Below are 15923 nucleotides of genomic sequence, written 5' to 3'. Positions count from 1 at the left end.
ATCCATGCGCATGGGGCGCTCTGACGTAATTCTGGAGCGCCCCGGGAGCCGCACGGATGGTAAGTATACCGCTCCCCCGCTCCCCGCTCCTACTATGGCAACCAGGACTTTAATAGCGTCCTGGGTGCCATAGTAACACTGAAAGCATTTTGAATACGGATCCGTCTTCAAATGCTTTCAGTACACTTGCGTTTTTCCGGATCCGGCGTGTAATTCCGGCAAGTGGAGTACACGCCGGATCCGGACAACGCAAGTGTGAAAGAGGCCTAAATCACTTCTCGACGGCTCCTTCTACTCCAACTCCGGTATCTGAAGATTCTGACGAGATATTTGAGGTCAAAGACATTCTGGACATCAAGAAGCGTGGCAAAAAGACCTACTATCTTGTAGACTGGAAGGGCTTTGGTCCTGAGGAGAGGTCTTGGGAACCAGAAGAGAACATTTATGCTCCGAACTTGATAAAAAGGTTTCTGTCTCGTTGTGAACTCAAGAAGAGGGGGCATAAGGATGGGGGGTTCTGTAAGAGGGACAGCTGTGCGCCGCTGTTCCCCTGGTTACCGCCACGGTCTCGGGTGCCCTGTTCATCGGTGATCTGTTGCCAGTGTTTCTGTCACAGGTTAAGGGGAAGGGAAAACACCAAATACACACCACAACGAATAGACAACCATCTAGGCCTCAAAAGCTAAAGAAGAGGGATGGTGACCTCCTAGTAATCCCTAGGCCTTTCCCTAACTCCTGCCAGTATGAGCAGATTCTGATGGTGGAAATGCTAATACACCGGATACCTAAATCCCTGCTAAAACTGACGAGCCCTAGGATAGGTAGCAGGGGATGAGACATCTGGTTCCTTCCAGAATGAAGGAACCTACGTCTCCCTGAGGCCTAGAAACAACACACACCAGATAATAAGAAACAGTGAAGGCAACAAGTACTTAGCTTAGAGATGTATGGAGAAGCAGGAGATCCAAGACAAACCAGCACTAGCATCTCCAAGCAGAAACTATCAACCGCGTGGTCAGCAGTGTGAGGCGGATATAAATAGAGCCTCATCACTGATAACGACCGGCACCTGAGGAGAGGTGAGATCCTGCCAAACAACAACATACATAGAGGAAAACAAAGAGACCTGTCAGCCTCACGTGCAGTAAGTCTACCCGATCTTCTCACTTCTCTCACAGAAGTTCCTTTCAGCCCTGGCCACAGCATGCTTGCTGCTTGTTTCCTGCAGCATTTCCTTAAGTGCCGGCGCATGTCACTTCCTGTGTTTTATGGGTTGGATCATGTGACCTCACCAACCAACCCTAGCCCTTCTGCACATATATAAGTGGCTCAGCCCCCTTCCCAGATGCCTCGGTGTCAAGGTTCTTGTGTCCTGCTTAGGTTCCTGATATCCACTCATGCTCCTGTGTTCCTGACTCGCACTTGTGTTCTTGGACTCTGCTACCTGTTTGATCCATGCCTGCCTGGCTTGACTCTCCTGTTGCCGACCCGGATTGCCTGACCTGTACCTGTGCCGCCTGCCCTGACCTATTGCCTGTCTGACTTCGCCTCTGCCTCATCGTTAGGTCCTGCACTGTTGCTCCTAGAAATGGCTCAGCCTGCTGACAATGCCTGTACCTCTGGTACCTTTTTCAGGTATCTCCTGGTCCATCTGGACCAGCTGCCTCGTGTACCTATCCTCCTCAAGAGGTAGCGACCTGTTGTTCCCCTCGGGAAAGTCTATCCCCACAATCTGGGGTACTGTGAAGATCGAGGGGTTCACTTAGACAACGCCTATAGAGGAGGTATGACACGTGGCACAGTGGGTTCACACCCGCTGGTTCTTGACACAGACCTCACTGTGTATTAAAAATCCTCTGCTTGCTGCAGCTACAACACAGACTATCTTTAATATCGCTATCTGAATCAGGATTTATGCTTTAAAAGTATCTAAAATGCTAGTCTCCAGCAGTGATAAACTACATAATGTACATTCACTGACAAATAAAATAATGCACCCAGACAGAAATGTCGAATTACTGCAAAAGTCTGCATGCAGTCATGTCTCAGGCAGATATGTAAATGATTACAGTTATGGTTTAATTAGACACTGGGACTTGCCACAAGAAGGTGTAAAAGTGCTTCCATTGGTTGCCTTTTAAAAAGGCTCTAATAGGCTACTTTTGGGTGTACCTCTTGGTGAGAGATCGTTGACTGCTAGACATGCCTCTATTATGCACCTGACAGACTTTGAGAAGGGGGTGCATCATTTAACTTAGAGAAGCAGTATGGTTGTTTCAATGAATTACCCGACATGTAGGCCATTCTGACCTAGCTGTTAGGAGTAGTGTTGATCGAGCACCAAAGTGCTCGGGTACTCGAGTAGAACACTTTGGAATGCCTTGGTGCTCTATAGAGCAACCAAGCCCAATGGAAGTCAATGGGAGTACCCAAGCATTAAACCAGGCACAAAAAAGAGGGCCTCATTCACATTGTGGTACAATTGTTCAGGTTGTGGAACTCCTACACTCATAAAGCTTATGCACTAAGTGAAAGGGTTGACAAAAATTACAAGGAACCGGCACTACAATACACTTTTTATTACACATAAACGAGGGCATCATACACACCCTTGAAAAATTATGATTGTTGGCCTGCTAATGACCCTCTAAAACATTAGGGGCGAGGGCCTGTTGCTGATCTGACCACCTAAAACATTAGGGGTGAGGGTCTGCTGCTGAGCTGACCCTCTAAAACATTAGGGGCGAGGGCCTGTTGCTGATCTGACCATCTAAAACATTAGGGGTGAGGGTCTGCTGCTGAGCTGACACTCTAAAACATTAGGGGCAAGTGCCTGCTGCTGATCTGCCCATCTAAAACATTATGGGCGAGGGTCTGCTGGTGACCCTCTAAAATATTAGGGGGAGGGTCTGCTGCTGAGCTGACCCTCTAAAACATTAAGAGCTGGGGCAGCCTAATAAGAATGTTGATATGATGGAGGAGGAGGACGAGAAAAGGCAGATTGAGCCATATACCCTTTTTTGTGGTGGAAGGGGTGCATGGGAACACAGTGTATTCAATACACCATACAAGCCACATTTAAATTGCCTTTATGTTCAGCCGCATTCCTCTGGTGGAGTAGAAAAGTCAGTGGCAATCCAGGCCTTGTTCATTTTGATAAGAGTCAACCTGTAAGCAGTATCAGTTATTATGCCCCCAGCAGCACTATATATATATATATATATATATATATATACTGTATATATACATATATATATATATATATATATATATATAAATCAAGGAATGGTAATGAAAAGAGCTTCTCTGAATATCCGAGTGTGGGATCAGTTGTTTGCCAAGACTCTCCATGGTGGGAGGAAGGAGGATCAGGGTGAGGAATCTGTTGACCAGACTCTTGGCTACTGAGACTGGACTTTGTGAAGACAGGGTGGTGCTTAACCAACTGGAAGCATTATCTGCTGCAATCCAACCGACCACCTGGTCGCACTGGTGTGACTTTGAGAGTGGTGTCCTGCGCCGCCCTGCAAACTGGGACATGAAGCTAGGTATTGTGGATGAGTATGTTTCTTGTGCTCTGGCAGCAGGCACAGTTTCACTGCGCCCAGGGCCACGGCCTCTGCGTGCACCATCAGCAGCACTGCCACTTCCCCGTCCCTTACTGCTCGCCTTGAGCATATTAAATGGTATATATGCTTACAAGTATGTCACACATACAGTAGCGCAGGTTTAGTAAGTGTATGCGCAAATAAATTAGACTAAATGTCACAGATATTTAGGATGCGCAAATGTTATACAGGAGATGTAGCGCAGGTAATGTCGCTGTCACCAGCAGTGAAAAAATTTGACTGAATGTCACAGATATTTAGCATGCGCAAACGTTATATAGGAGATGTAGCACAGATAATGTCGCTGTCACAAGCAGTGAAAATTTTTTACTGAATGTCACAGATATTTAGGATGCGCTAATGTAACACAACAGAAGTAGCAGAGGTTGTGTCACTGTCAGCAGCGGCCAAACAATTGCACGCAATTTAGCGCAGGTTGAGCTAATAATATATATTGTAGCCAAATAAAACAATAGTCTTTAAAAGGACTTTTGGGTTTCTAACACCTTTCAACACTAAACATTTCCTGTCCCTACACTATCTGTCCCTTCTGCTTCAGCTCTCGCTGACTAAGACTGAGACAAACCACGTGTCATTGGGTGCTATATAGCACCCGATGGCGCGCTCCGGCCAGCCAATCACTGTAATGCCAGTAACCAACATGGCTATGGCATGACAGTGAGGGCCAGTACTCCCCCGCACATTTATTGGCTGCGTAGCAGCGAACAAACGTGCGTGGAGGAGACTCGAGCATTGAGCTCGAGCACACGCAGTGTTCGGCTGAACACCACAATGTGCCGAGCATCGCGATTCTCGAGTGAAAATGGTGTTCGGCCGAGCATGCTCTCCCAACACTAGTTAGGAGATGTTGGGAGCATTGCTTAAGTGAGGACACGCACACAAATGGCGAACAGTCTCCAGATGGCGCAGACAGAGCGCCATTAGAGAGGATTGTTTGATCTGCTGATAAGCACAAACAGCTTCCACAGTTTCATTGTCCACCATCCAGACATAGGTAAGGTGATACTTTGCCTTTGCCTGACCATTTCCAGGTGCTTAGAAGAAGAAACTTTGGTGTCACAGTGCCCATTACATATAGAAAAAATGGAAGGCCACGGCAGCGTCTCACCAATAATCTTCTTTATTCAGAAACACACCTCACAACAGGGCATAAAAAATCTTTGCGGCAACGTTTCGGCTAGAGATAGCCTTTGTCAAGCATGTTAACAATTAAAATCACAGCCTTTAAATAGCACATGATAAGACCACCCACACCGCTAAGCCTTAGCGGTGTGGGTGGTCTTATCATGTGCTATTTAAAGGCTGTGATTTTAATCATGTGCTAAAGCTTGCTGGAGTTCATCGTATACGACATAGCTGAAATGGGTCAGAGCACCCCAAGGTGCCATTGAGTATATTGAGACCTGGCCTGCGTCCAGCATTGGTGCCGGGATTTGGCTGGACAAAAATGATGCTTGCAGCTGTAAACAGCCCAGCAGTATAACTGCTGTATTACTGCTACTACTACAGTAATAATCTTTATTTAAATAGCTCCACCATATTGTTTTACTAACTTTACAAACAGTAGTGTGAAACTAGCCTTATCCAGACACACTTTAAATCATCTGCAAAGTTTCCTTGTCTACATTGTTCCCAATGCTCAAGTGTGATCAGAGGCAATCAGATCAGGCACCAGTACACGAGTCACTGTTTTACCATTGAAGACTATTTTACCTGTGAATAATCTTATGTCATATACCCTCTAAAATGCCCATGTGGTCTTGTGTGTGTTGGTGAGACTAACCAACATATAGGTGATACTCAAAAAATTAGAATATCGTGCAAAAGTCCATTTATTTCCTTGAGACCTCTGGAGAGAGGGAGTAGGTTGGGGGTTGTTGAAAGGGGGCCATGGAACAGATCCTAAAGGCATAAATGTGGGATTTGTGTGGTGCCTCCTCCCGCCCCCCCCCCCCCCCCCCCCTCTCCTCTGATGGTCTGCAAAAAAGTGGTGGAGAACTTCTCAAAGCAATTGAGCTACAGAAAGCGACGGCTACTGACTACCACTAGCTGTACTATACTAACAGTATGAGCTGCTAACATTGCAAGTATTGGAGCCTGATACTGAGTATACAGCTCAAAGTGAAGTGTCTGGATAAAAGGAGGGGCTGAACTAACTGGATTAATATGGTATATGAAGTGAGCCCCATCGGACGACTTACCCTGGGTTCACACCTGAGCGTTTTACAGCGCGTTCAAACGCGCTGTAAAACGCTTAAGACATGAAAACCAATGCTTCCCTATGGGAAGGGTTCACACCTGGGCGTTTTACAGCGCGTACGAACGCGCTGTAAAACGCCCGACGCTCAAACAAGTACTTGAGCTTCTTTGGGGCGTTTTGACGCGCGTTTGTGGCCATAGGACACTGCAGTCAATGACACAAACGCGCGTCAAACGCGCGTTTACTATTACAAAAAACGCGCATAAAAACGGGCGACAAAAACGCGCGTAAACCGCGCGTTTGAGGAACGCTCAGGTGTGAACCCAGGGTCAGGGTTTGAACTAATCCAACTAACCTTGTTAATGAAATTGAGCTAATTGAGAGTCCACCACTGATTATTGTGTTAGTACTGCTCAGGGCTGGGGCTGAATATGTAGTGACGGGATGGATGGACGGTTCAAGTTTATCTAACAATTTACAAATATAATTGAGTCGTGGCTGATGTTTTTTTAGGTCATTAACTGTGTGAGCTCTAAAATAGTACAATTGCTAATTAAGTTTTGCAGTATAATGGGGTAGGGGAAAAAGGAAACTCTAGCGATGGCTAGACAGGGGGCAGGGAAAAGGGCTAAGGGCCAAGTGGAGTTAAATACTTTAATTTCCCCAATGACAAAAAAAACTGATAAAACTAGGCAATTACTTTTGACCACTATGCGAGTACAAAGTAGCCCCCCAAACAAGAAAAGGGAGGAGCTGACCCGCTCTCAGGAGGTGGAATCTATCTTAGAGGAAAATTCTGTAGTGAGGGTGACGGAGGTGAGTTTCCAGTCTGGAGATAGGGGAGGGCAGCAGGGGAGGGTGGGTGAGGAGAGTAAGGAGACAATAGAGGGGGAGCAGGTTCCTAGCCTACAAGATATATTTCAAGAAATTAAAAAATGTAGCCTGGCAATACAGGACCTCTCTCTCCAGACTGGAAATATCAGGGAGTCAGTGGGATTACTCAGAGCGGACGTTCAAAAATATAAAGAAAGATTAACAGAAATAGAGAAAAGAACGTCTGACTCTGAGAACCTTTTACAGACAATTAGGGTAGAAAAAGACTCCTTGAAGGAGGAGAATAGGGAATTGAAAAGCAGAGTATTAGAGTTGGAAAATAGGTCCAGGAGACATAATCTTAGATGTCTGGGGATCCCAGAGGGGGGGGGGGGGGTGAGGGGCAAGACCTCACCACTCTTCTACAGTCTTGTCTGAGGGAACAGCTGGGCCAGGACATCTCGGATTATAAAAACTTTGTGGACCAAGCCTATAGATTCCCGTCAAAGAAACCCCCACCTGAAGCGAGACCAAGACCCATAATCCTCAATTTACTATCAGTTAGGGATAAGGATGAGATAATGCGTAGATCTAGGAAGAGAGGGCAATTGGAATATTTAGGTGCAACGGTAAAGAAGGAAAGAAGTCGGTTTATAGAGGTGAATTTTTTTTTACGCCTGAATAATGTTAAATACTCAATGATGTTCCCAGCCAAATTGAGGGTTGAATGGGAAAATAAAAACAGGGTTTTCGATACAGCGGAGGCGGCTGGAGTTTGGGTTAGAGAAACAATAAGGAGCTGAGGGGTATTGGGCCGGGGTTCGGTTGGGAGGGGGTAATGCCAAGATAGAGAACCAGGACAGGAGTTCTGGCTCATCAAAGGGGGGGGGGTGGGGGGGTCAAAAATATGAAGTGTGTGTTGTTTTTTTTTTTTTTTCTCTGTTCCTCTTCTCTCCTCCGCCCTTGCCTCCTTCCCCTCCTGGGGGCCTTTTAAGCATATTCTTGAGATGGGCAGATTTATAAATAGTCCTCTATGAGAATGATATCTTGGAATATTAGGCAGTTTTTGATGCAATACACAGATTTTTACCGGCGATAGTTTGCTTACAATAAACGCATCTGACAGGTGAAATGACAGATGGATTGGCTAGACCGTGGATACAGCACTCCTTTCACTCAGTCCACTCATCATATGCCAGAGAGGTGAGTGTATTAATACACCGGGATGTCGATATTAAAATAGGGGAATTAGACATAGATGGGGAGGGGCGATATGTTTTGATTGACTGTCTCTTGGAAGGAAGACCATGGGTAATTGCAAATGTGTATATACCGCCACCTTTCAAGTTGGAGGTTTTAGTAAAAATTCACCATTTTTTACTTAAGGTAGGGGACAAACCACTTGTAGTAATGGGGGATTTCAATAATGTTATGGAGAGTAAAATGGATAGATGTAGATTTGGGAATGTTCAAATCGCTAGCACAGGATCAAAATTAAAAAATATCACAGAAGAATTGGGCTGGATAGATATTTGGAGGGTAATGCACCCGAAATTCAAAAAGTATTCATGTTTTTCAAAAACTCATAAAAGTCTATCACGAATTGATTTAGTTTTCACCAATGATAGGGGTTCGTCTGAAATTGAAAAGGTCAAATATGGACAGCGTGGGATCTCGGATCATAACTAGAGTTGAGCGAACACCTGGATGTTCGGGTTCGAGAAGTTCGGCCGAACTTCCCGGAAATGTTCGGGTTCGGGATCCGAACCCGATCCGAACTTCGTCCCGAACCCGAACCCCATTGAAGTCAATGGGGACCCGAACTTTTCGGCACTAAAACGGCTGTAAAACAGCCCAGGAAAGGGCTAGAGGGCTGCAAAAGGCAGCAACATGTAGGTAAATCCCCTGCAAACAAATGTGGATAGGGAAATGAATTAAAATAAAAATTAACCAAAATCAATTGGAGAGAGGTCCCATAGCAGAGAATCTGGCTTCCCGTCACCCACCACTGCAACAGTCCATTCTCAGATATTTAGGCCCCGGAACCCAGGCAGAGGAGAGAGGTCCCGTAACAGAGAATCTGGCTTCATGTCAGCAGAGAATTAGTCTGCATGTCATAGCAGAGAATGAGGCTTCACGTCAGCCACCACTGCAACAGTCCATTGGCATATATTTAGGCCCAGCACACAGGCAGAGGAGAGAGGTCCCGTAACAATCTGGCTTCATGTCAGCAGAGAATCAGTCTTCATGTCATAGCAGAGAATCAGGCTTCACGTCAGCCACCACTGCAACAGTCCATTGGCATATATTTAGGCCCAGCACACACACAGGCAGAGGAGAGAGGTCCCGTAACAGACAATCTGGCTTCATGTCAGCAGAGAATCAGTCTGCATGTCATAGCAGAGAATCAGGCTTCACGTCAGCCACCACTGCAACAGTCCATTGTCATATATTTAGGCCCAGCACCCAGGCAGAGGAGAGAGGTCCCGTAACAGACAATCTGGCTTCATGTCAGCAGAGAATTAGTCTGCATGTCATAGCAGAGAATGAGGCTTCACGTCAGCCACCACTGCAACAGTCCATTGGCATATATTTAGGCCCAGCACACAGGCAGAGGAGAGAGGTCCCGTAACAGACAATCTGGCTTCATGTCAGCAGAGAATTAGTCTGCATGTCATAGCAGAGAATGAGGCTTCACGTCAGCCACCACTGCAACAGTCCATTGGCATATATTTTGGCCCAGCACCCAGGCAGAGGAGAGAGGTCCCGTAACAGACAATCTGGCTTCATGTCAGCATAGAATCAGTCTGCATGTCATAGCAGAGAATCAGTCTGCATGTCATAGCAGAGAATGAGGCTTCACGTCAGCCACCACTGCAACAGTCCATTGGCATATATTTAGGCCCAGCACACAGGCAGAGGAGAGAGGTCCCGTAACAGAGAATCTGGCTTCATGTCAGCAGAGAATTAGTCTGCATGTCATAGCAGAGAATGAGGCTTCACGTCAGCCACCACTGCAACAGTCCATTGGCATATATTTAGGCCCAGCACACAGGCAGAGGAGAGAGGTCCCGTAACAGACAATCTGGCTTCATGTCAGCAGAGAATCAGTCTGCATGTCATAGCAGAGAATCAGGCTTCACGTCACCCACCACTGCAACAGTCCATTGTCATAAATTTAGGCCCAGCACCCAGGCAGAGGAGAGAGGTCCCGTAACAGACAATCTGGCTTCATGTCAGCAGAGAATTAGTCTGCATGTCATAGCAGAGAATGAGGCTTCACGTCACCCACTACTGTAAGAGTCCATTTTCATAAGTTTAGGCCCAGCACCCAGGCAGAGGAGAGAGGTCCCGTAACAGAGGATCTGACTTCATGTCAGCAGAGAATTAGTCTGCATGTCATAGCAGAGAATGAGGCTTCACGTCAGCCACCACTGCAACAGTCCATTGGCATATATTTAGGCCCAGCACCCAGGCAGAGGAGAGAGGTCCCGTAACAGACAATCTGGCTTCATGTCAGCAGAGAATCAGTCTTCATATCATAGCAGAGAATCAGGCTTCACGTCACCCACCACTGTAAGAGTCCATTTTCATAAATTTAGGCCCAGCACCCAGGCAGAGGAGAGAGGTCCCGTAACAGAGGATCTGGCTTCTGGCCGGCGGTCGCTCCTTCTCATAGGTCTGTGCGGCGCATTGCTAATGCTGTAAGCATTAGCAATGCGCCGCACAGACAGAAGAAGGAGCGACCGGCGGCCACAGCGCACGTGAGTAATGCGCTGCTCTCTGCTCACTAACATACCATGGCAGCCAGGGCTTCAGTAGCGTGACTCCTGGCTGCCATGGTAACCGATCGGAGCCCCAGCATTACACTGCTGGGGCTCCGATCGGAACTGACACTGCCACCAATGATGGGGGGGAGGAGGGGGACCCTGTGGCCACTGCCACCAATGATTAATACTGGGGGGGGGGTTGCGTTACCAGAGGGGGCAGATCAGAGGCTGGGGGGAGGGGGGGAGGCAGATCAGAGGCTGGGGGGAGGGGGGGAGGCAGATCAGAGGCTGGGGGGAGGCAGATGATCAGAGGCTGGGGGGAGGCAGATGATCAGAGGCTGGGGGGAGGCAGATGATCAGAGGCTGGGGGGAGGCAGATGATCAGAGGCTGGGGGGAGGCAGATGATCAGAGGCTGGGGGGAGGCAGATGATCAGAGGCTGGGGGGAGGGTGGGAGGCAGATGATCAGAGGCTGGGGGGAGGGTGGGAGGCAGATCAGAGGCTGGGGGGAGGCAGATCAGAGGCTGGGGGGCAGGCAGATCAGAGGCTGGGGGGCAGGCAGATCAGAGGCTGGGGGGCAGGCAGATCAGAGGCTGGGGGGGGGCAGGCAGATCAGAGGCTGGGGGGGAGAGGCAGATCAGAGGCTGGGGGGGAGAGGCAGATCAGAGGCTGGGGGGGAGAGGCAGATCAGAGGCTGGGGGGGGAGAGGCAGATCAGAGGCTGGGGGGGAGGCAGATCAGAGGCTGGGGGGGGGAGGCAGATCAGAGGCTGGGGGGGGAGGCAGATCAGAGGCTGGGGGGGGAGGCAGATCAGAGGCTGGGGGGGGAGGCAGATCAGAGGCTGGGGGGGAGGCAGATCAGAGGCTGGGGGGGGGAGGCAGATCAGAGGCTGGGAGGGGGAGCCAGATCAGAGGCGGGGGCAAACAGATCAGAGGCTGGGGCAAACAGATCAGAGGCTGGGGCAAGCAGATCAGAGGCTGGGGGGAGGCAGATGGAGAGAGAGTGGTTAATGGAGGCTGCAAGCACCACCTTGGCATGTATAAAGTTATTGGTTTAGAGAGGGGTTAATGAAGGCACCTCCAAGGTGCTTTCATTAACCTCTTCAGACCAATAACTTTATACATGCCTAATGCCAAGGTGCTTCCATTAACCCCTCCAAACCCAATGGGCATGTATAAAGTTATTGGTTTGAAGGGGTTAATGGAAGCACCTTGGCATTAGGCATGTATAAAGTTATTAACCCCTTCAAACCAATAACTTTATACATACCTAATTGCGTACGTTATTTTAAGTAGCTTTTTCTTATTAGATTACTCGATGAATCGAGAAATATAATCGATAGAATACTCGATTACAAAAATATTCGTTTACTGCAGCCCTAGGCCCAATGTATTGTATTCAAATTCAGCGGGATATAAATTTGAGGCCTAGTATTTAGGCGCTGGGTGACCGGTATGGATTTACTAACAGAATTGGACTTGGAAATGCACAGTAGCGTGTGTGTGAAGTTATTCTGAATGACCCTATGTGCACCTTGAATATTATATACCCTTTTAGGGATAGATTTCAAATAGCTCTGATATAGCAGAAACCACTAAATTATGAAATTGCTAAATTGGGAATTGTATTTCAACCCAGAACAAAAAATGTGCTTTGACGGACACTAAATAACTTTCCCAGCCACAACAGGACAGCGGTAACGAGAGATTTAGCGGGATATAAATTTGAGGCCTAGTATTTAGTCGCTGGGTGACCGGTATGGATTTACTAACAGAATTGGACTTGGAAATGCACAGTAGCGTGTGTGTGAAGTTATTCTGAATGACCCTATGTGCACCTTGAATATTATATACCCTTTTAGGGATAGATTTCAAATAGCTCTGATATAGCAGAAACCACTAAATTATGAAATTGCTAAATTGGGAATTGTATTTCAACCCAGAACAAAAAATGTGCTTTGACGGACACTAAATAACTTTCCCAGCCACAACAGGACAGCGGTAACGAGAGATTTAGCGGGATATAAATTTGAGGCCTAGTATTTAGGCGCTGGGTGACCGGTATGGATTTACTAACAGAATTAGACTTGGAAATGCACAGTAGCGTGTGTGTGAAGTTATTCTGAATGACCCTATGTGCACCTTGAATCTGATATACCCTTTTAGGGATAGATTTCAAATAGCTCTGATATAGCAGAAACCACTAAATTATGAAATTGCTAAATTGGGAATTGTATTTCAACCCAGAACAAAAAATGTGCTTTGACGGACACTAAATAACTTTCCCAGCCACAACAGGACAGCGGTAACGAGAGATTTAGCGGGATATAAATTTGAGGCCTAGTATTTAGGCGCTGGGTGACCGGTATGGATTTAGTGACAGAATTAGACTGGGAAATGCACAGTAGCGTGTGTGTGAAGTTATTCTGAATGACCCTATGTGCACCTTGAATATTATATACCCTTTTAGGGATAGATTTCAAATAGCTCTGATATAGCAGAAACCACTAAATTATGAAATTGCTAAATTGGGAATTGTATTTCAACCCAGAACAAAAAATGTGCTTTGACGGACACTAAATAACTTTCCCAGCCACAACAGGACAGCGGTAACGAGAGATTTAGCGGGATATAAATTTGAGGCCTAGTATTTAGGCGCTGGGTGACCGGTATGCATTTACTGACAGAATTGGACTTGGAAATGCACAGTAGCGTGTGTGTGAAGTTATTCTGAATGACCCTATGTGCACCTTGAATATTATATACCCTTTTAGGGATAGATTTCAAATAGCTCTGATATAGCAGAAACCACTAAATTATGAAATTGCTAAATTGGGAATTGTATTTCAACCCAGAACACAAAATGTGCTTTGACGGACACTAAATAACTTGCCCAGCCACAACAGGACAGCGGTAACGAGAGATTTAGCGGGATATAAATTTGAGGCCTAGTATTTAGGCGCTGGGTGACCGGTATGGATTTACTAACAGAATTGGACTTGGAAATGCACAGTAGCGTGTGTGTGAAGTTATTCTGAATGACCCTATGTGCACCTTGAATATTATATACCCTTTTAGGGATAGATTTCAAATAGCTCTGATATAGCAGAAACCACTAAATTATGAAATTGCTAAATTGGGAATTGTATTTCAACCCAGAACAAAAAATGTGCTTTGACGGACACTAAATAACTTTCCCAGCCACAACAGGACAGCGGTAACGAGAGATTTAGCGGGATATAAATTTGAGGCCTAGTATTTAGGCGCTGGGTGACCGGTATGGATTTAGTGACAGAATTAGACTGGGATATGGCCAAAAAATAACCACACTATTGCTGGTTAAATGCACTTGGTGTGACAGCTTGACCAACCACACTACTGAGGGTTAAATGCACTTGGTGACGGGCGCAGCTTGCCCCTGATGTAGTATATGGCCAAAAAATGAACAGACTATTGCTGGTTAAATGCACTTGGTGACGGGCGCAGCTTGCCCCTGATTTAGTATATGGCCAAAAAATGAACAGACTATTGCTGGTTAAATGCACTTGGTGTGATAGCTTGACCAACCACACTACTGAGGGTTAAATGCACTTGGTGACGGGCGCAGCTTGCCCCTGATGTAGTATATGGCCAAAAATGAACAGACTATTGCTGGTTAAATGCACTTGGTGTCACAGCTTGACCAACCACACTACTGAGGGTTAAATGCACTTGGTGACGGGCGCAGCTTGCCCCTGATGTAGTATATGGCCAAAAAATGAACAGACTATTGCTGGTTAAATGCACTTGGTGACGGCTGCAGCTTGCCCCTGATTTAGTATATGGCCAAAAAATGAACAGACTATTGCTGGTTAAATGCACTTGGTGTGATAGCTTGACCAACCACACTACTGAGGGTTAAATGCACTTGGTGACGGGCGCAGCTTGCCCCTGATGTAGTATATGGCCAAAAAATGAACAGACTATTGCTGGTTAAATGCACTTGGTGTGACAGCTTGACCAACCACACTACTGAGGGTTAAATGCACTTGGTGACGGGCGCAGCTTGCCCCTGATGTAGTATATGGCCAAAAAATGAACAGACTATTGCTGGTTAAATGCACTTGGTGACGGGCGCAGCTTGCCCCTGATTTAGTATATGGCCAAAAAATGAACAGACTATTGCTGGTTAAATGCACTTGGTGTGATAGCTTGACCAACCACACTACTGAGGGTTAAATGCACTTGGTGACGGGCGCAGCTTGCCCCTGATGTAGTATATGGCCAAAAAATGAACAGACTATTGCTGGTTAAATGCACTTGGTGTCACAGCTTGACCAACCACACTACTGAGGGTTAAATGCACTTGGTGACGGGCGCAGCTTGCCCCTGATGTAGTATATAGCCAAAAAATGAACAGACTATTGCTGGTTAAATGCACTTGGTGACGGGCGCAGCTTGCCCCTGATTTAGTATATGGCCAAAAAATGAACAGACTATTGCTGGTTAAATGCACTTGGTGTGATAGCTTGACCAACCACACTACTGAGGGTTAAATGCACTTGGTGACGGGCGCAGCTTGCCCCTGATGTAGTATATGGCCAAAAAATGAACAGACTATTGCTGGTTAAATGCACTTGGTGTCACAGCTTGACCAACCACACTACTGAGGGTTAAATGCACTTGGTGACAGGCGCAGCTTGCCCCTGATGTAGTATATGGCCAAAAAATGAACAGACTATTGCTGGTTAAATGCACTTGGTGACGGGCGCAGCTTGCCCCTGATTTAGTATATGGCCAAAAAATGAACAGACTATTGCTGGTTAAATGCACTTGGTGTCACAGCTTGACCAACCACACTACTGAGGGTTAAATGCACTTGGTGACGGGCGCAGCTTGCCCCTGACGTAGTATATGGCCAAAAAATGAACAGACTATTGCTGGTTAAATGCACTTGGTGTGACAGCTTCACCCTGATGTAGGCTTTAGCCAAAAAACAACCACACCATTGAGGGTTAAATGCACTTGGTGACAGGCGCAGCTTGCCCCTGATTTAGTATATGGCCAAAAAATAAACAGACTATTGCTGGTTAAATGCACTTGGTGTGACAGCTTCACCCTGATGTAGGCTTTAGCCAAAAAACAACCACACCATTGAGGGTTAAATGCACTTGGTCGCAGCTTGTGCTGGCGCACCACAAGACACAAAATGGCCGCCGATCACCCCAGAAAAATGTGACTGACAAACGGTCTGGGCAGCCTAAAAACAGTGAGCAATTGAGGATCAGCAGCTCAATGATCCACAGCTGCAGATCGATCAGTTAATCAAGTCCTTTGGAGGAGTTAATCTGCCTAATCTCGCCCTACTGTCGCAGCCGCAACCTCTCCCTACGCTGATCAGAGCAGAGTGACGGGCGGCGCTATGTGACTCCAGCTTAAATAGAGGCTGGGTCACATGGTGCTCTGACCAATCACAGCCATGCCAATAGTAGGCATGGCTGTGATGGCCTCTTGGGGCAAGTAGTATGACGCTTG

The sequence above is a fragment of the Bufo gargarizans genome, chromosome 2, assembly GCF_014858855.1.
Source record: "Bufo gargarizans isolate SCDJY-AF-19 chromosome 2, ASM1485885v1, whole genome shotgun sequence".
Lineage (NCBI taxonomy): Eukaryota > Metazoa > Chordata > Amphibia > Anura > Bufonidae > Bufo > Bufo gargarizans.
The sequence above is the reverse complement of the archived record's forward strand: the minus strand, read 5'-3'. Positions refer to the sequence as shown.